The 20,443-nt window shown below is 39.0% G+C and overlaps 1 long non-coding RNA gene across 2 annotated transcripts in view; it reads left to right on the top strand.

Annotated features, from left to right (window-relative positions):
• Positions 1-20,038, top strand: part of LOC110400467 — a 485,666-nt gene extending 465,628 nt beyond the window's left edge. For both annotated transcript variants that reach the window (XR_002439868.1, XR_002439867.1), the window contains exon 8: positions 19,570-20,038. This is a non-coding gene — a long non-coding RNA (uncharacterized LOC110400467). The remainder of the gene's footprint in view (positions 1-19,569) is intronic.

The raw sequence follows: 20,443 nt of genomic DNA, 5'->3' as shown, positions 1-20,443 counted from the left end.
CTGAAAATTCAAATTAACCAGAATTTAAAAGCAAACTGTTCTTGTAATACTACACAAATACTCTCAAACTGTGCTTAATATTCAGCATTTGTAGAAAACTCTTCCATACAGTTTTTCTTTTAATTTTTTTTTCTCTCTAAATTTTCTCTTGCAGAGAATCCCTAATTGGTTAGACACCTTTGAAGTTCAAGATATGTCATTATCACTAACTGGCATAAAATGCGACATAAAATCCTGAATTTAAAATCCCAAATGTTATAAGTTTGAACTCATCCAAAGTTCTAAAATTAATTAAATTAGGAGAACAGCCAGAATAAGGAAAGTTTATCAGGAATATTTTAATTCAAAGAGCATGCGTTTTTATTAGCTCTATATCAAGTAACATCTAAATTCTGCAACAAGTGTCTAGATTCAAGGACTTTATTTCTGTCTCAGAAGTATGTGCTTGGTTGTTTTTTTTCCTGAAATCCAATAGAAAACACATCCTATGAAATAGATGTCTATTTATGTGTAAACTGTCTTTCCTTCCTTTTGTGTTTTCCTCGCTGTACTCACATTTTCACTTCTCAGTATGCTGCAAATTGTCATCTTTAGGTTCAGTGCTAAGGAGAATGGGATGCCTCGCATCTCTCAGGGCACGATTTGTTTCCTGATGTCCAGCAGTGGGGAGGCATCAGTCGCTGTCTTACGCACTTCGCATTTTCAAGGGGTGACAAAGGAAGCAGTATTTTCCATTTCCAAAGTACTCCAGAGCAATGTGATGTGTTTTGTCTATAGGTGGTGCTGCGTGAGCCTGGAAAAAGAGCTGTGTTTCCTCCATGGTCCCCAAATGGTGTTTCCTGGGGTGGGGGCCAGAGTGCAGCACTGTAGGACAGGCCCTTGGGTCTAATGGGGTCCTTCCTGGGGTTTTATGGGGCCGAGAGACATTTGGGTAGTAGGAGCAGTGCTCAGCAGTTAGGTGCTGGGCTTCAGACATCTCAGTCTGTGGTTGAATGCGAAGCTGTGAAAGCAAAAGCAGTGGAGTGGAGTGGTCATTGTGGCAGTGTTAAGAGCCTTCCAAGGGAGAAGCAAGGCTGGTTGGATTGGTGCAGTGGTGTCTCTCCCTCAGGTTTGTTTGGGGTTGGGTGTTCCAGTCGTCTGCACAGATTTGCTCATCATTTTCGAATTTTGACCTTGGAAATAGCAAAGTACAATAAAAAAAAAGGGTATTTTCTTAAGGATCATCATCAAAAGCAAGAAGGGGTGAAATCAGAGGACTAGGTCAGACATACAGCAGTTTTATGTCAGAAAGTGTAATTGTGGGATATACAATTGCTGTGCTTCTCTTCTAAACAAATTCCTTTGATTTATTGTGCTTTATATGTATGTTGTATTTAATATTTCCATCCTCCTTAAACACTCCATGGCTTTCCAAGAGTGTTGGAGAACTACAAGGCCATGTTTTTGGCATTATGGCTGACCTCATTATTAATCAGAAAACATCTGGGCATGTAAAGCTGTGAATGTACGTTCAGAGAGCTGTGGATGGATTATCAGTCCTTGTACAGACCTCCAGACTGTGCATCTTAGAAAAAGCCCTCATGGACTGTTGTCTCTGGATTTTGCAGGCATTTCTCTATGAGCTGCATCACGTACAGATATTGGAGCCTAAAGCTCAGTGTCTGGCCCAGGATCTGACTATGGGGCAAGGGCAGATGATGACAGTTACTATCTGTGGTGGTTGATTAAGGAGAAATCTCATGTCCATTGGCTATCTGTGACTCCGTGATTGCACTGGATCTGTTTAGGCATTCTTGCAGTCTCTCCCAGAATAAAAGTATTTTTCCCTTTGTTCTGAGTCGCTGAGCATTTGCTCAGGTTGACGCATCCTATGGAGATTTGTATTAAACTTTCATGTTGCATTTTCAGCAGAGACCCCACAATTTGCTCAGTACACGTCAATGGAGAAGATATGTAATAAAAATCAGACAAGTGTACTTATTTTCCAGAATACAGACACTACCCTACCATTATGCTTTTTACATTTAACAGTATAAACAACAATTTAGTTTGCCCTTAATGTCCTAAATATGCTTAGATCCATCATGGTCAAAATTGAAGGGCAAGGCAAAAGGACAAAGAAAATACGCTAAATGTTCCGCAGAAATAACCCAAAATACACTTCTAATAGCATAAGCACATTGTTTAAAAAATGAGCGAGTAATGGTCCAGGAAAGGGTGTGTATTTATGGTGTCATGCAGCACGGAAACAAAGCCAGGCTGTCTCTGATGTTGTTTACCCACCAATGGAAAGAGATCTCTTTCCCCCTTGCTATTTATACAAGAAGAGAAGAAACAGCCTGTGATGGTTGCCTTGAGGAGTGGGAGTCCTGCAAGTGGGTCAGTGCTGCTGGGAGAGCAAGCAGGAGAGTGCTGGAGCCTTCTGAGGTGCACGGCAAGCTGCACGTTCACAAGTTGAACCTCGAAAAAGGCACTTTTTTTGGTCTATATGTGAATGTTTGTTTGCACAGAGAAGATATTGCGGAGTAAGACTGTGAGTAAGCTTAAAGCTGGACAGGAGTTGGACTCAGTGATCCTTACAAGTCCCTTCCAACTTGGGATGATCTGCAATTCTATGACATACTCTACATTGACTTCCTAGGTGGACTTTTGTTTGGTGCTTCCAGTGCTTATTGCAAAGTAGATTGGTTTGGTCAGCAGCAGGACTGTGTCCGTGCAGGAAACAAATTCGGGGAGCTGGTTTTGGGTGGTTATTTGTATTAGAGCATTCCTTGTTATTCAAGCACCAAAGAAAATAATAAATAAGCAGGTTGAGTATAAGTAACAAGGTGGGCTTAAGACCAAAGCTAGCTTTGCCAGCACAAAGCAGAGCAGAAAGCCAGGGCTGCAGGTCTTACTGTATTTGCTTCTCCTTGATGCCCAAGAGGAGCAGGGGCTCCTTCAGAGGGAATGGGAGGATGCGTAGAGACAGGGCATGGCAGGTGAGTGAGTTAAGAGCAAGCAGCGAGGAAATCTTTGACATCAGATACCTATTTTACCACTTACCATCGCACAGCTTCTCCGCTTTTAAGCAAATTATTACATTCTCAGTGACGTTTTACTCCAGTTTTTATTTCAGGTGTCAAATACACATCATGGCTAAATACTGTTTTTTATTCCTATGGTTTCCATTTGTCATGTCAGTCTTAGGTCTCCTGCTATCCTGTTTTTGCATTGTAACTACTCTGGCTATGCTACGTATTCTTCCTGCTGGTTAATTTTAAGTGTAGAATACTTCCCCACACAAACAATATTTTTATCATTGATTGTTGTGAGCTAGCTAAAATGCATGAGTTTGGCTAAAAGTTACATTTTTAGTATATCTGCTTTTTATCAAATGATAAGGTAGTGCTTGTACCTTTTCATCATGATGAAACCCAAAGTCCTATGTAAATCCCACCTTTTATGAGAAGTCAGTAAAAGTTTTTTGGATTGTAAAGTGTTTGAAACCTTGCCTTGGCTTAGAATGTGTTGAGATTGAACAGCCATTTTGTGTATTTTGTAAGCATCAAAATATGCTAGTAAACTAAGGAAAAATATTTCCTCTTATCTTTATGCATACTTTTGAATATAATGCAGGAGTATAGGTGCATTTTTTAATATCTTTTATAAAAGGTTTGAACTTTGTATAGTTAACCTATCAAAAATGTATAAATCATACAAGAAAAAGAAACCTGCATTTTTTTTTTTTTCCCTGGGAAGTGGAGCAGTTAATATTCAACATGAAATGTCTAATCTTTAAATACATTATAATCTAACTGCTTAGGATAATTTTTGCTTTAATACCTTAAGAGTCTGCAAAGCCTGAAGGATGGGATTATTAAAATGGAATTTTAATGTCAAAATTATCAGAGAAGAGAACATATTGCTAGTGTTCATAAAAAAATGTATTCAATTTCTGTTTGATTTGTTCAAATAAGAGATGAGAATATATTTGATTATAGCTAGTAAGTATTCTGAAAGTTGATCAGATGACTGCAGGTCATTGCAACATAAGTGCTGTCAACTAGAGGGGGATTAGTACGTTTAAGACATTGAAATATGTGGTAACATATAAACATACCTGAGCTAATGAATCAGCTACAAGCTTCCATGAAGATGCTGCAAGGGGAAAAAGATTCAGGAATAAAAATCATACAATTAATACACTGCCCCATCGCTACAAAAAAAGAAACCGACCAACCAACCAAAGAAAAAAGCCTTGTGTCTTGCAAGTGTATACAAAAATCTCTAACTTGTTTAATATCTGAAGTGAAGGTCTTCATCCCTGTCTTGAAAGGACTGTCATGCCTGGTGCTCAGCAGTATGAGCCAGGCTCCTTAGAGCTCTGAAAAGTGATGAAGATATTCAAAGACTTTGCCAAATTCGGAAATAAACCTCCTTGTTAGACTATCATGTAAATCTTCTGCAGATGGCCAGGTCAGTGTGGAGGCTGCAGCTCTAATAAGCTACCCTGTGTTGCCTTCTGGAGTTGGGGTCTGCTCTCTATATCTGTCTGTTGGGAAGGAGCATTGGCTGGAGGGATCTAACTCAAGGATAAGAGGGAAGGATTCATGTTATGGAGACGAACACCAAAGAGCTTTAGAACCAACTGCTGTCAGCGATTTGGAAACCTGACTACGTCTAGCAGTTGTGGTGACATTTTTGAGTTGATTAATGTAATATTGCACATGTTAACAAGGTAAAAACTGCTTTAGAAAGTCACCTGCTGTATTTGCAGGCTTCTCATGCAATAAACTAGATGGCATGGGTGCAATTTGACTTGCTTCAAAACAGAAAGCAAGAGTGGGTCCAGAGGAGGGCCACAAAGATGATCAGAGGGCTGGAGCACCCCTCCTACAAAGACAGGCTGAGGGAGCTGGGCTTCTTCAGCCTGGAGAAGAGCAGGCTGTGGGGTAACCTCATTGCAGCCTTCCAGTTCTTGAAGGGAGCCTACAAACAGGAGGGAAGTCAACTCTTTACAAGGGTAGATAATGGCAGGACAAGGGGAAATGGTTTTAAGTTGAAGGAGGGAAGATTTAGGTTGGATATCAGGGGGAAGTTCTTTATTATGGGAGTGGTGAGGCGCTGGAACAGGCTGCCCAGAGAGGCTGTGGATGCCCCATCCCTGGAGATGTTCAGGGCCAGGTTGGATGGGGCCCTGGGCAGCCTGGTCCGGTGTTAGATGTGGAGGTTGGCAGCCCTGCCTGTGGCAGGGGGTTGGACCTTGATGATCCTTGAGGTCCCTTCCAACCCAAGCCATTCTATGATTCTATGAGTGAGGAATGCCTGTCTTTTTTTCTGTAGAAGCATGGGAAAAGAGAAAAGCAGTCCTGGAAAAATGGACTGTGGAAGTCTGTTTGTGAGGGAAAGGTGCTGTCACTATGGTTTTGTTTTTATATCAGCAGTATGAAAGAATACTTAAGAGAGTTAAAATCATAGTTACTTTCATATTCATAAATCCTTTTCTGTTTGTCATAAACAGCTACGCAGTTTTCAAAAGAACATTCAGAGAAAGTGACCATTTAGCAATAAGTGTATTATGAATTTACACACACACAAAAGACAAAATAATTTTGTGAATTCATTATTTTTTTCTAAAAAAGTTGTAATGTGAGTTATAGACGTGGATCACTTGTTCAGCCTTTTTTTTTACATTGGAAAGGATTAATTTTATGAAGAGACAATCTACCTTTAAATGAATAGTTGAAGAATAATGAAACAACAACAAAAAAAGCACAAACAACCCAGAGGTTCAAACACCTTTGGGTAAAGTCTTGAAACAACTTCAAATAACACCTGAATTTGTAAAATAAATGAATAAAAAAATAAAAAACCAGCATCTGTTCATGGATTATTCATGAATCAGAATGTTAAAATTCCATCAGTAAATATAGTCTTCAGTGAGCAGTTACCGTGGTTCTGCTGCAAAGTAGGACTCAGGCAACAGAAATCTCAACTTTAAGACTTTTGTGCACTATAGATTCATTACTGCTGAAATTATCCTCTAGTGCACGAATTGCTTCATCAAGCTAACAAGTACAAAAAATTCAACTCAAAAAGAAATCAATAACAAGATAGCATTTAACTGTACCAATTTAGGTTTTATATTTTATTTTTGCTTTGTTTTTGTGTTGTCCTCCCCCCAGCCCCCCCACCAAATTATATATATTTAGCATGCATCTGTAACTGTTTGTTAGTTTGTGAAGGAGGATTATCCGCATAGTAATACCAAGTTTTCTTTCTCCTTCAGCAAATTCCTACCAAGCGAAGTTCATACATAACAACTTACAGCTATTAATAAAAACTATAATAAGAAATCAATAGCCATTCAAACCTACAACTATAATTTTTACCCAGCTGAGAGAGAGGTAGGAAGCTATCCTATGGTTCAGCATAAAGACGTAAAAACACAGTAGGTATCATTTTCAGAACAATGCACATTTTTAATTTATGAATGTTCTTTTATATATTTGTATATACAGTCACTTTTTTTTTGCTTTTTTTTTTTCCTCCAGTGCTACATAATTATAACTTGCAAAATGTAAATATTTATGAATTCACAGGATGTTCGCTGGAAGAGGAGAATGTTATACTTGCAGATTTTTCTTGTACTTGCAGGATTCACATAATATTATTTGCCATCATGATGTACTGAAAAATGCAAAAAAAAAAAAATAATTCTACATTTGACTTTTTCTAAAAAATACCATCTGGTGTTATTTTTTGAGAGCTGGAGATTAGCTCTGTAATTGCTTATAGTTAAAGATAGACATTACTACATTTATTGACAATTTTATTCTCTACAATAATCTTACATTTAAATAGTGACTTTGTTCCTGAAGGATGCCAAAGTGATTAAACTGATATTCAAACTCTTTGGATCACATCACCCACAAGTGAAATGCAGCCATCTCTGGGGTGAAATGTTACAGCTGTTTAACAGCGCTCAACAGCACTGTATAACAGCTTTGGAAATGAGAAATACCTTATTCGAATGAAAACGGGGACATTTAGGTAGGCAAAATAATTATCCAAGTTGGTATTTGGCCAGGATGTCAGAGCTCGCAAGTCTACGCTCAGAGGAACTTACACTGAATCCTTAATAGCCATGGTTAGTTGGAGTATGGTGCTGATGTTGGGCATTGCCCAAGGGAAACCCCATGGCACTGCTCAGAGCAGATCAAGACCATGACCTCAGAGCAACCTTGGAGAACAGACCATGGAACGCACTGTTCACTCACACTGTTCTTCACTACCTGGGTTTTGTGCACAGGCCCATCAGAGCTTCTTCTCATGCAGATCTCCCTTGTGGTACCTGTGCAGGTTTGGAGGCTGTAGGTGAACCCGTTGCTTACCAAAATGGACCTTGGAGATATTTTCACCTGACCAAACGGCATGGGATTGTGCTTTTCCTTTGCCAGATTTCATCACACTTCATAGTGGCCCCTAAGCACAACTGTCAGTGCCTTTCCAGAGACCTCTGTTGGCTTTCATACACTTCATAAGATGGCAGCTGTGATCTCCTTACCACGTGGCCTTACTATCCTGGGCCGACTGCTCTATGTTTTAGTTGAAGTATCCAAGCTCGACAAATATTTCGGCAGAGATTTGCTTCCACCGAGTTCTGATAAAACGGTCCATGCCATTAAACCTCCCTTGTCCTTGTGCATTTGCTGATTGTGAATGAAATGGGCAGCACTTGAAATGTGAATTGCAGCCATCAATCTCAGTGCAACAGTACGTTTAGCTGAGGTCCATCGTCAGCACAGAAACAAAACACTTGTCAAACTCAGAAAGTAAGCAACTGTTTGGTAAGTCATCTGCCTCCATGTAAACTTCTGTGCTCGTATATGCCAAAAGTTTTCCTCACCCGCAGCTGCCAACCACAGTATATTTCAGCACCGTTCTTCTGTTTGTCATCTACAGTGCTTATTGATGTGCAGTTACATGAAGCCACATGCAGCCAAGCTGCGCTCTTCCTCATTGCACAGTTGTCAGAGATGAGCAAAATATCACGCCTGTGGGTCGCTTCAGCTCTTGTGAAAGGAACCTTCTGTGAGTATCCCCTTGATGGGTATGTCACATGAGGGAGCAACGTGGAGTGATAGGTCCTCAGTGTGTCACCAGACAAATTCCCCTCTGCTCCTGGCTTTGCAGGTTATGTATCTCATAGAATCATAGACTTGCTCAGGTTGGAAAAGACATTCAATATCATCAAGTCCAACCACAACCTTACCATTCTACACTAACTCTACCTACCCTACCTAGCAGGTATTTGAGGTGGGGAGCGTGCTCTATGGGAAATGATTGTGTGTTGAAACTGGATGCATCTATTATGGGAGTTAGACACGTGGTTTTTACAATGACATTTGTTAATCAAACACATTGAGTAAAGGCTTTCCATCCAAAACTTCTGTTTGATCAAAACTTGAGATTTTCTCTGGGAAAGAAATGTGAAAAATTTCTGAACTTAAATTAAAAAAAATAAAGTCCTGTTTCAGTTTTTTGAAGCAGAATTTCAGTTTTGGAAATGTAACACGAAGACTGTGCTTTTTCTTGAGGTTACTTAGCAAGACAGTGATGTTTCTAGGACTGTTGAGAGGTCTCAGTTTTTGCTTCAGCTGTTGGCATCATGCAATCAGCCAGTTCACTGGAATAGCTACTTCGTGTTCTTCAGAGAAAATTCTGCAGGCTTTTTGATGTGTTGTTTTTTTCCTCTAATTTCCACTTCAGCATCAACCCATTTTCCTGTATAGCTTCTTTCTGTTTCAGCTGTGTAATGTTCAGAAGTGCTTCAGAAACTTTTAGTGGTTTTTGTATGTTTGCTCCTTGATTCTGAAGTTAAAAAAAATTTGGAAAAAGGAGAATTTCATGTTTTCTATTTGGATGAAAACAGTAAGAATATATGTACGTATGTATTTTCTTACAAAGTGGGATCCTACATTATGATTTTGTGACAAACCAACTGCAATATTTTGTTCTATCAGGTGTGGCAATAACATGGATACTCTTGGCTTCCTTAGCTAACAGCACATCCATAAACATGAAGACCTCAAACTTCAAACACGAAGATTTGAGAACAGAAAGGCACAATAATCTCTGAGCCAAAACACGAAGATCTGTTTGATAATGTGAATCCATTCTCTTTGCTGCTGAAACAGCAGTTGCATGAATTTAGGATTTATGATTAAACACTTCAAAGGATATCAAAACTGAAACTTTTCTCTCACTCTTCCTTTCTTCCTGATGCTTTTTAAGGAAAATACTTCAAACATTTTTTTGTGATATCCTCTTCCACATAACCCTACTTCATACTCATATTTCAGAGCAGAATTTTCCAATCTTGCACCGATCCTTCCCATCCCCCTTGGTACTGTCTATTCTTCACCTGTTATGCCAACTTCCTAAGTTCTTTGTTGTGATAAAATAATAATTTTTGATAGATCACAGAAGTACAAAAGGGCATAATGAAGTTATCCACTGAATTCTGACTCTGAGTCAGTTCTTATTGCAGTTGGAATTCTTCCTGAGGGTTTGAGCGCATACATCCTAGAAGTCTTCTTGGGGCTGCAGGAAGGCTTTGCAGTGCTAAGCACCAAGATGCAGAATGAAAGCCTCCACGTTCACCAGGGTTTGTTTTCTGAGAATGAAGAAGAGACTTTTGTAATGTTCATTTTATGCCTATTTAGAATGAGTAATTTGGAGATGCAAAAGTAAACCATAATTTTAGGGCAAATGAAATATGTCATTCCACTCAAAATGACTGTTCTCATTTATGACGGGAGAGTTTTTTTGAAAGCTTTTTTCTACATACATTTGAATAATATTTTGAACAAGTTGTCATTCTAAATTGAAAGAAAAAAATCTTCCTGTTTGTTATAGAAATGGTTTGGACTTCACGATAAAAAGACTTCAGAAAAGCCTGGGGAAAGACTTCAGAAAAGCCATTTTTGAAGAAAAATGGTTATATTTCCCAGTTGACACAGGGGTGTCAAATTGTATGTTTTGATGAAAATTGTGAACAGAAGATGTTTCTGAAATTTAGGATCATGTTTTGCTATTTATCTTCAGTAGATATTAGTGTTTTGACTGTAGGTTGTTAAAAACTTATGCTGTAATCGGCCTTTTGTTGAGAGGCCTTCCCTTGGTGCATTAGAAGGACAAGACTCCTTTTGAAGGAGTAGAGTTGAATAGCTGGGCATCCACATTCGGGCAGTAGAACTGCGTTTTAGAGAGGTGCTATAACACATAAACATTTAAAGAGCAAAATATTTCCTCTAGAAACAAGCCCTTTTAAAGAGTAGTATCCATATCCTTATGAATGCATCTGGAAAGTTTTCATCTCAGTAATTAATTTCTAAGAAAATATCCTAGAAGAGATGAAGGTAACCCTTCAGGTGATAAGCAGAGTTTTGGAAGTTGTTAAAATTGACCAGCTGTTGTGTCAAGAAAACATTTTTACCGTTGGTTTTTACCGATGTCGAGGAAGGAAATTGGAGATGTTTTAGGAAACGTTTTCAGAAACTCAGTAAATTTCCCATAAGACTGAGGGCCAGCTAGTTTTTTTCTTTCAGCTGCTTTCTATTGGCAAGTTTGGGGTGAATTAGATGAACTTAGTCCTGAAAAATGAACAAATGATGGAATTAGTTAGATCTGGGTAAATTCCCGTTTGGGCAAAAAACTGTTCAATATCATCAACTTCAATGCACTTAAACCACCCTTGCAACTCTGTTTCCAGTCCTCTTGAGGAAAATGTACAAGATTATATTCCGGAGTGGCAAAATGTTTATTAGCTTGTTTAAATGGGTAAAGGTAGAATGGGACTGCAGTAGGAAAGCAATTATAAACCAACTATTGCGCCATGATGGACTTGATGAGGCAGGAGATCCCTTTTGGCATTGTCAGCATGAGAAGATGTTCTAGGTGAAGGAAGGGTAATAAAAACCTGATTTGTTCTTGAAGAGAGGTATTTACGTTGGTGTAAATAGAAATGTTGTGTCCAACAATTGCACTTACAGACGCCATGCAGACAGAAGTGGTGCTGGGGGGTCTGTCCGCTGTTGGCGTGGTGTAGGTGTAATCTGACAGAACATACAAACATTTCTGTTACTGCAGTATCTGCACTACTCCACAGGGAGCTGTCTGTAAACTTGGAATTATCCAGACATGGTTATTTTGTTGCCTCGGGGTTTCTAGTTATAGCAAGTACTTCTCAGAACAGTGAACGCGCTAGAAATGTTTAAGGGATGTGCTAGGTCGGTGCTAGCTGCTGAATTGAAGCCCAAATTTGAACTCTGAAATGTTTTTCTAATATGTTGTGTCCCTACAAATCTGGACGGGGAGACTGTTGTCAGCTGAAATAAAATATGTGTGTAGCAGAAAAGCAAAATGCTGATGTAGTTACAAAGTATGCCTCTAGTTTAAATGGCACCACGTAGTCCTCCTGTACCCGCTGGGATGCAATATTGCTGTCAGTTCAGAAATGCAGACAACTGTTTCCTTCCCTGCAGGTGCACGACATGTGGGCAATCTCTAAGTACCTGTGGGGAGATCCAGATGGCTCATATCTCACTACCTTGCTGCACCTCCACCTTCCTGCTAAGTCTTTTTAGGCTTTAAATACTCATTGACACTCTTTAGTGGGTAGAAATATTGTGCGTGTAGCAGCTTTCCTATTGTGCCCTGCCTTTCTCTCTGAGCAAGGAACGTGAATCTGATTGTTCAGGTCTTCTAGTTGGTGTAAATAATTAAGACCTAGACAAAGGGCTTGAGGATGGACATCATTGTGCTTTCTGCAGTGGGGGGAAATATCTCTAGATGGACTCATTTGCAAATATTGGGCAACTGTGTCTTCTCATTTAGACTCACACCTGAATGTGTGTTCTCTGTTTTGGGACGTGAATGTAGTTGTCTGTGTTCTAAACAGCTCCGAACCTGACCTATAAGTATTTAGAAAATCAGATTAGAACAAAGTTCTAATGTAGACTTTCTTAATTTGTGTGTTACAGCTGAGTTGGCTCACTAGAGTTATGACCAGGAGGCAATGAGTAAATTATTTTTCAATGAAGATTTCTATTTTATATCTTTTACCAGAAGGTTTCAGTTTGCTCCCCCAGCTAATGTCCAAAGCAAATCCTTGCAGATCTCTGTTACAGCTTACTGGGAAACCTGATGACTTCTCAGTCTTGCTCAAAGGATTGCTCAGAGTCTTCCAAGCCAGCCAAACATTTCTGGAGTCTGTTCAGTGTGAGTATGTGCAATAGTTGCTTGGTGTAAATACAATTGCCCTTTAAGAGAGGGCCAGAGAAACAGGTGTAGTTTCTAATTATATAGTTATTTTCATAAATTAGCTATTATGACACCTCAGAATATGTTTACTGCATAGGAAATGTGTACAGTGTCTCTACATTTAAGTGTTTTTTCCTAATTTGTCCAGGTGGATCAGTGCAGCTGGGCAGAGCAGCACTGAGCTCAGGGTTGTTCTGTGCAGGGCCTTATAGGGAACTGAGCAATACTAAATATTTGGGTTCGATCTTGTGACTTCCTTTGCTTTTGACCCCTACATTACTCAGAAGCTGTTTACTGTAGTGTTACAGCCTGAGCAGTTCTGGAGTGCAATAAATTAATGCAAGAAGAGAAGTTTGCTTAAAATGAGATTTTCCAGGGTGCCCTGTTGTTTGCTCATTACAGTGGTCAGCAGTATTTCTTTCATACAAGGATAGGATATGCTGGAAATTATTAAAGTGTGGCAGATTTAGGAGACTGTGTAAACACTGCTGTAGCAGTTACAGGTAAAATCATATAAAAACACCAAGATCACTGGCATCTGCTGCTGGAGCTGTTTGCATCTGCATTTGTGTAGCATCCTTACTTCAGTGAGACTTCACATTGGTTTCTACTCTACATCAAAATCAGCAAAAATGAGTATCTGTTTAACTCATTATTTGTATCATTGGCTGGAGTTGGCTTTATTCTCATGGTGCTGGCTTTGAAAACAAAAATCCAGCCCAGAATCACCGCGTTCCCATCCATGGTTTAAGGAATTACATATTCTGCCTTTTGAGAGCATAAAATTATAGTTGTATAAAATCACCTAGCAGTTCTTTATCATGAGTTGCGTTTTATGACCAGTTTTCAGATAGAGCCATGAGGTTACACCTAAAAAGGTCGCAGTGCAAATACACGTGCAGAATTTAAACGAGAACTTACTCTTTCTCCAATAAACACACACCGGATACAAAGGAGGAATTGGAACGTTTTCAGAATGCAGCTCGGGCCAGCATGGCCCTCATCAGGGACCGTTTCAAAGATTAGTTTCTGATGTCCATAGAAACATATTGTGTGAGGCTGTTTTTAGATAATGCGCTGTTTCTGAGCATCGCCATCTCCTGTGGAAGCGTTCCGGCTGCACAGGTCTGATTGCTGGATTTTTCAGCGTCCTGTGAGAGCTGCAAAACCTCAGCAGCCCAAGCAGGCTGGCTCCCTCTGTAAAGTGAGCCTGGAAAGCTTTCTTTCCTTCTGGGAAAAGCAAACCTATCTGAATATTGCCCAGATTTCAAATGACCTGCCTCAGTACTAAACAAAGATTCAAAGGAAGAGGAAAGGGGAAACGTTTCCAGAAGTGAAACCTCAGGTGATCTGCTTTCTATTCTCAGCTCCGACACTCACTTTTTTGTCAGCCTTGATAAGTCATTTAGCTGTGCCTTTTTCCTTGTCTTTATAATAAGGATAACAGGAGCATTGTAAAGCCAAAATCAATATTGCCAGTAAAACGCTGAGGGTCACACTTATACAGGAAGCCCACACAAGTGTGTGTGTGTGTGTGTGTGTGCGTGCAGCTTAAGGCATGAAATACCATCAGTAAACCCTCCACTGGGACTGAGTGTCCTTAGCCCGGATGGCTGTGGGCAGACAGCGATCGCTGGCAGCAGGATTTGCTTTACCAACGTGCACAGAGCACGTTTTGGGGTGATTCATGCTGAGTGTTTCTCGGTGAGAATAGCCTCCCACCCTGACCTGCAGGACTCCCGCTTTTCCTGGCCACTGAGTGGGACGTGGAAGGGCTATTGCAGAAAGGATGTTTGCACAATCTTGTCTTGTTAATAAATATTAATGAGAATTAGGTGGACAAGAGGTGAGAAAAATCTCACTTTTTTTCCAGCTGTATTCTTGGGTTCAGTAGATGGGGATGTTTGAGTGTGACTGTTATTAGCCAGTTGTGGAGATGGGGAAGGAAAACCTTCAGAGTGGCATATTCAGCTTTTATAGCTATGGTGATGTCCTGCAGATTGCGGGCCTTCTCCATCAGGCTTCAATGGCCAGCTTTAGACCCATGACCGAATGTTTTAAAGACTGAAACTTCCTTCAGATTTGACTTGGAGACTCATTTCCAAAAGCCCAAACCTGTGGCTGTGAGAATCTCTCTTTTATCATCTGTCTGTTTGAGTTTCTCAAAGCTGAGTGACTGCATTATTGGGACGACGTGTCATTCCTGATTACATTTGCATGTTGGTTTAAATATAACAGTACATGCCAGAGCTTTCTAACTGGATGTGATGCAGCATCAAAGTGAATGTTTCATGCTTTGGGAACTTTAAAAAGTCATCGAAGGGAGAAAAGTGAGATGACAATGGGAAGAATGACAGAAATTTGGGCTTGGTACTACTCTAATCAAGGTAAATAGTAAAACATGTTGACTGAGTTTGACACAAGACAGGGCTGTAATGGCTGACAAAGTAGGAGATGTTTTATGATTTATCAGCCCTAAACTTCTGAGGAACGGGATGTCCTTCTATTGTTTTATTTTTTTTTAACATTGTGCAGTGCATTGCCTGTTTCTTATAAATACATAGAAGAATAGTAATTGCTCTCTGTTTTATTTATAAAAATACTGGTAGAGGTATTCATTATAAATGACATTCAATTTGAATTATCCTCCCTTTTTGTTCAGGAATGTTTTCTACAAACAATGCAAATAACATGGAAGGAGAAAGCTTATGTCTCCTCTGTCTCCCTTTGTCACTGTTTCCTCAAATCCTTCCACATAGGGACAGAATAGCTGCTAGCAACTGCAGTAACATTCCTGAAGCCATCTGATCTTCTCATCCTTCTGAAGGCCTGGTATGTGACTGGAAGAGTCTGTGTGCATTGTGGAGTCCTGCAGACTATAACAAATTGAGTAAAGGTCTACTTCTGGGTGTAAGCTGAGTGTTTTTTTGCCCCAAACTCAGATTGTTGTGGCAAATTATGTGGACTCTACACCTTTATAATCGATCTCTAAAGTGCAATAAAACCATCAGATTTTGTACAGCTGTTGTGAAAGCAAAGCTTATGAGGGCATCCGATATTGCAGCATCATAGTAAACCTGGGAAGACTGTGTTTTCTTTGTATTAGAGTTGAATTTTGTGCAGTGGGTAGAACATGAGGGCACAGGAGACTATAAACCCTTAGATCCTGTGCAAACGGTGATGAGATGTAGATGACTTCCCACCCCACAGCCTGGTGGATCCAGCCAGGCTATTTAGGCAACAGGTGAGCTGTGGTTAAAGAGAAGGTATAGAGAGGGAAAGACTCCTGGAGACAGTTATTTTCACTGGTTGTGAGTTATTTTGCTTGTCTACAGGTTGTTTTTTTTTTTTTTTACAAGTGCTTGCTGGTATTTTGTTAGTGAATACTGTTCCCAAGATTCTTGTTATCTGTTTGACTTAATAAAAATGTATTTTCTTCTCTAATCTGCAAAAAATGCAGTTTACTGTTTATATTTGTGCTTGGATTCAAATACACAGCAGCCTCTTATTCTTGAAATACCCAGAAATCGCTGTCTACCACATACCCCAGAGTTCTCCATTAGACGAAATGTTTTCATACTCTCTTTTATAAATAGCGTGTATGATGGAAGAGTAAAGAAGAGGAATAATTACCTACCATATTTCATGGCAGGAACAAAAAATGTTTCATTTAAGTTTCACAGAACAGAGAAAATGTACCTTGAAACTAAATGAAACAGAGCTGGCAAATTTTTGTTCTCTTATAGACAAAACCTGACTGAATTACCCTGAAGTAAATGAACAAAGAGGGAAAAAAAAAGAAAGAAAGAATGGCTGCTTGGTTTTGGATTGCCTGTGGTCTCTGATTTTATGTGCAAAGTTCGAATCCAGAGGGAATCTCAAGTCTTCATATACAAACTTTATAATGGAAATGCTGTCAAATTCTTAAGTACAGCAAGGCAAATGACGCAGCTATAACATGTTAAAACAATATGAAAATGCTCTGAACATAGGGTGAAGGCTAGCTGTCTTGACACTGAATGTAGAAAGGTAAATGATTGGAACTTTAATTACTTTGATCCGTCATGCCTTGTAGCTATATGTCAGCTAAGCCAACAAAATTGACACAGAACAAAGGCCATGACTGTTTCAACATCTTAACTCATTTCTTATGGTTGATTAATAAGTCTATTGAATGAAACATGTGATGAGAATTGAGAAAAACATCAAGTGTGTGTTTTTACACACGCACACTTCCCGTGTACGTGACTTTTCTTCAGTGGATGTATTGGTTCCAACTATGGAGCAGTAAAAGGCAGCATACAACTCTCACCGTGTTGTGCCTGAGAATGAAGGTCTAAGATGGTGTATGCATACACTTTAATAGGATGTTGTCCTTGTCTAGGTTACATCTATGTTTATGTAGACCCTCACGTAACTCCTGGAATAGCTCCGTTTCCTTGGTCTCTTATTATTTTTTTGGGCTAGCCTTATTCCTGCTAGCTTGAATGTCCATGGCCACCCAGTAGTTTATCTGATAAAAAGACAAAGTCCCCAGAGATACTGTAAAGCCTCTAGTATACGTAAAATACACTTCATGGGGATCTTGCTTCGTAGTCTACTGTCATTTCCTTCCCTAATCCAGTCCCCTTTCTCAGGCCCTAACAGCATTTTGGTCACCTAGTATAGAAGTCCAATGGGACAGCTCATGTTTATGATTTGTATTCACATGATCTCTTTCCTTACTGAAGGATGCTGCTGATTTGTCAGAATGAGGCAACAGCTATGAACTTCTGACCCAAAATAATAACTCCGGATCTAAAGATTTCATTTTAATTTCCTCTTTGCACAAACTATTACCTTCAGTGCTGATTTCAGAGGTCCTTCCATGGATATGTTAGTATGGTTGGCATCAATAAACACGGCTTCCAAAAATGTAATCCAATTGCTGCAGGTATGGTGAGAGAATTTGGCCTACGTAGCACAGCATACGGCCTAATTGATGTCTCTGATAGGTCATGTGATTATGTAAGGAAAAATCAAAATATTTCCTTGAACAAAACATATTTTACAGCAGTTGCACCAGGAATCATATGAATAGTGAGGAAATGTGCGTGCTGCAGCCATGTGGCCTTGACATTGATTTCCATGGGAGCCATTAGGCGCCATGACATCCCATACCATGCCAGGTTGGGTACTGAGTCTCAGTCCCTCCACCTGCATGAACCTCCCTGCCAGAAATGTCAGACTTCCAGTGCCTTGCATACTTCCTTTGCAGAAAGTAACTGCCCAGTTCTCATTTTGAAGTGAATACTGTGTGTATACTGAATTACAGAATCAGCATTCAAGTTTTGATATTTTTTTTTTAATGTCTGCAACATTTCTTGTATTTGGAGCTAATTTTTAAAGCAAGTCCTTCAAGATGCAGTTGAAATAGCCTGCACTGGATTTCTCACAACTCATTTGATGCTATTTTCCAGTCAGCACATCTAGTTCAAGACCCCTCTCTTCCATCATTTGAAGCTCTGGAACATTAAACACTGTCTTGTGTTGTAGTTTGAATATGAGATTACTTAAATAGCAGTGAATATCTCTGCAACATATCTTCTCTACAAAGGGAGCACACATTTGGATGCTGCCTGAAATGCTAATATTTTACAGGGAATTATATAGAGCTGTTCATTAACTACTTATTTTTGCCTTTGTGCAATATTGTACAAAATATGTTTCTAAACTCTAGTTCAGCAATGAAACCAGTGATTTTATTTGAAGAGCGGCACTAAAGAGCCGGCTTTTAAAACATTTAGCTCTGATTTTGCATTTTAAAAGTATGCTAATATTATAAAGGATCAAATTGGTAGAATACTTCTATGAAATCAGATATTTTTTGTTAAAGTTTACATAGCAAAGTAAAATTGGGTTTAAATAGAATGCAGTCAGTTAATTCTTTTGAGCTTATTTATAGATTTGAGTAAATTCCCTGTCCCGTGAAAGTTAATAGGAGTCCTTTTGCTTTGATTGAAATGGTCAAGATATCATCTCCTGAATTTGGTACATCTTTGGTATGTCTTAGTGCAAAACTTGTCTAATGTGACTACATGATTGCTTTCCAAATTTTTTACAATGGAATGCATTTTAAGTACAGTATTATGAAAGGGTGTGTGTGCACATGTCTTTCATACCAGTTTGATATTTGTATGTGTTGTTACTGTTAGAGCAGCCTATTATTACCCAGGCAAATAGGCAGTAAATATGGTATAAAGTATAGTACGGAAGTAAAATACCCACGTGAGTTCTTTACATAGGCTTCCTTCCCAGTCAGTAATAGTATAGCAAGCTGATCAAAGGTAGATATTTTGCATTTAAATAGCCTATAGTAAATACATATATAATAAGGGTAGTTTTGTTATGCACAAGCATGGCTGGAATTTACCTGCATTGAAAGAGATCTTTGTGACTTACTCTGATTTTCATTTCCTATAACTGCAGAAAGTTAATGCAGTTCATACATTGCTAATGTCTGTGCTTTTATTTCTAATACTTTACTAATATCACAGAATCATAGAATCCTTAGAGTTGGAAGGGACCTCTGAGGGCCATCTAGTCCAACTCCCCTGGAATGCACAGGGACACCACAGCTCGATCAGGTTGTCCAAGGCCTGATCCAGCCTCGCCTTGAAGGTCTCTAAGGACAGGGCATAAACCACATCGCTAGGCAACCTGTTCCAATGCCTCACCACCTCACTGTAAAAGATTTTTTCCTTATATCTAACCTAAATCTACCCTCTTTGAGCTTGAAGCCATTTCCCCTTGTTCTATCACCACAGACTCTGATATCATACATTGCTAACAACTGATAATGGGTGCCCATTTTCATCCTGAAAAAATAAAAGTAAATAGGAAAGAAGTAGCCAAACTTTATCATGTGGATGCCCGTATGATGAAGCAAAAAGCACTGGGAACAGCACATTGCACTAAAGCTCAGGAAAATGTCAACTATATTCCCAGTTGTGACACTGGCCTGCTGTCTGCCCTTGAGCAAGTCACATCTTGAGTCCATATCTTGGTGTGATCACACAGTGCCATGCTTAGCTTCCTTGAAGAAGTGTTTTAAGATTGACAAATGAAGACCTACTATTTAATACACCATCAAATGTAATTATTATTGAGTTACCGGTTACCGTTATTGAGTTATTAACTTGGCAAAAATGTGTCTAGAACAAAAAGGGCAGCAGGATAAAAGCAAATACTGATAACACATCTGTTCTTCCCTCTGTGTAGACACTGGACAGTAAAGGAAACGAATCCTTCATATGTTGTCTGAGCCCAGCAGGGAAACAGAAATGCTTTCCAAAAAGAGAAAATGAAGAAAAATGTAAGTAAGAAAGGAACTAATCCTTCATATTTATCTAAGAACTCCTGAAGCCCATTTTGATAGGTATATTCTTTCTTGGGCAAATGACTTAATTGAAATTTACGTTATATGATCTATACAAATATTGTTTCAGATCTCTTGGCTTTTCCAAATGAAAATTGAACTTTCTAAGGCCTTTCTCCTCAGTATAATAAGCCTATTTTTAGAGCCGTGAATGCCTTATAAAGAACGTTTTGTTCACCTGTAGAAAAGTTTGTTATTCAAAACTTGAAGAAAACACTGCAAAACACTGTATATAGCACCAGTTTGTCCCTGCTACATTATAAACTTTGCTAAAAACTGAAGTGACTTTGAAGGCAGGAAAACTGGAAACTGTAAAGAGTAGAAGGCACTTGAAAATATCATCTGTTATAAATACTTACAGCTGTAAAATATACCTGTATTCAGTGCACCTGTGAGATTCTTGTTACTACTTTCATTTCTGATGGCACAATAATAAGAAACAAGGTGACTTTAGTTTAAAACAACCATAGCTGTTTCTTTTGAAAATGATGTGAAGATTTCTTGAAGGACAGAAGTGGTTTAATAAACCATGCTGTAATATATGCTGTATATTTTATTTAAAAAAAAAAAAAAAACTCTTCTTTGAGCTAAAACTCAACTTTATAGAGAGTAAGTACAGAGCGATTCACATATGTTGAGTGTTTTTATTAAGAAATTGTTTTGATTATAGCTGAAACTGATTCCTCGAGCCAACTGTCTGTACAAAGAAAAAGCATT

Source organism: Numida meleagris, chromosome 5 (genome assembly GCF_002078875.1).
Source record: "Numida meleagris isolate 19003 breed g44 Domestic line chromosome 5, NumMel1.0, whole genome shotgun sequence".
Taxonomy (NCBI): Eukaryota; Metazoa; Chordata; class Aves; order Galliformes; family Numididae; genus Numida; species Numida meleagris.
This window is presented reverse-complemented; position numbering and strand designations above follow the sequence as displayed.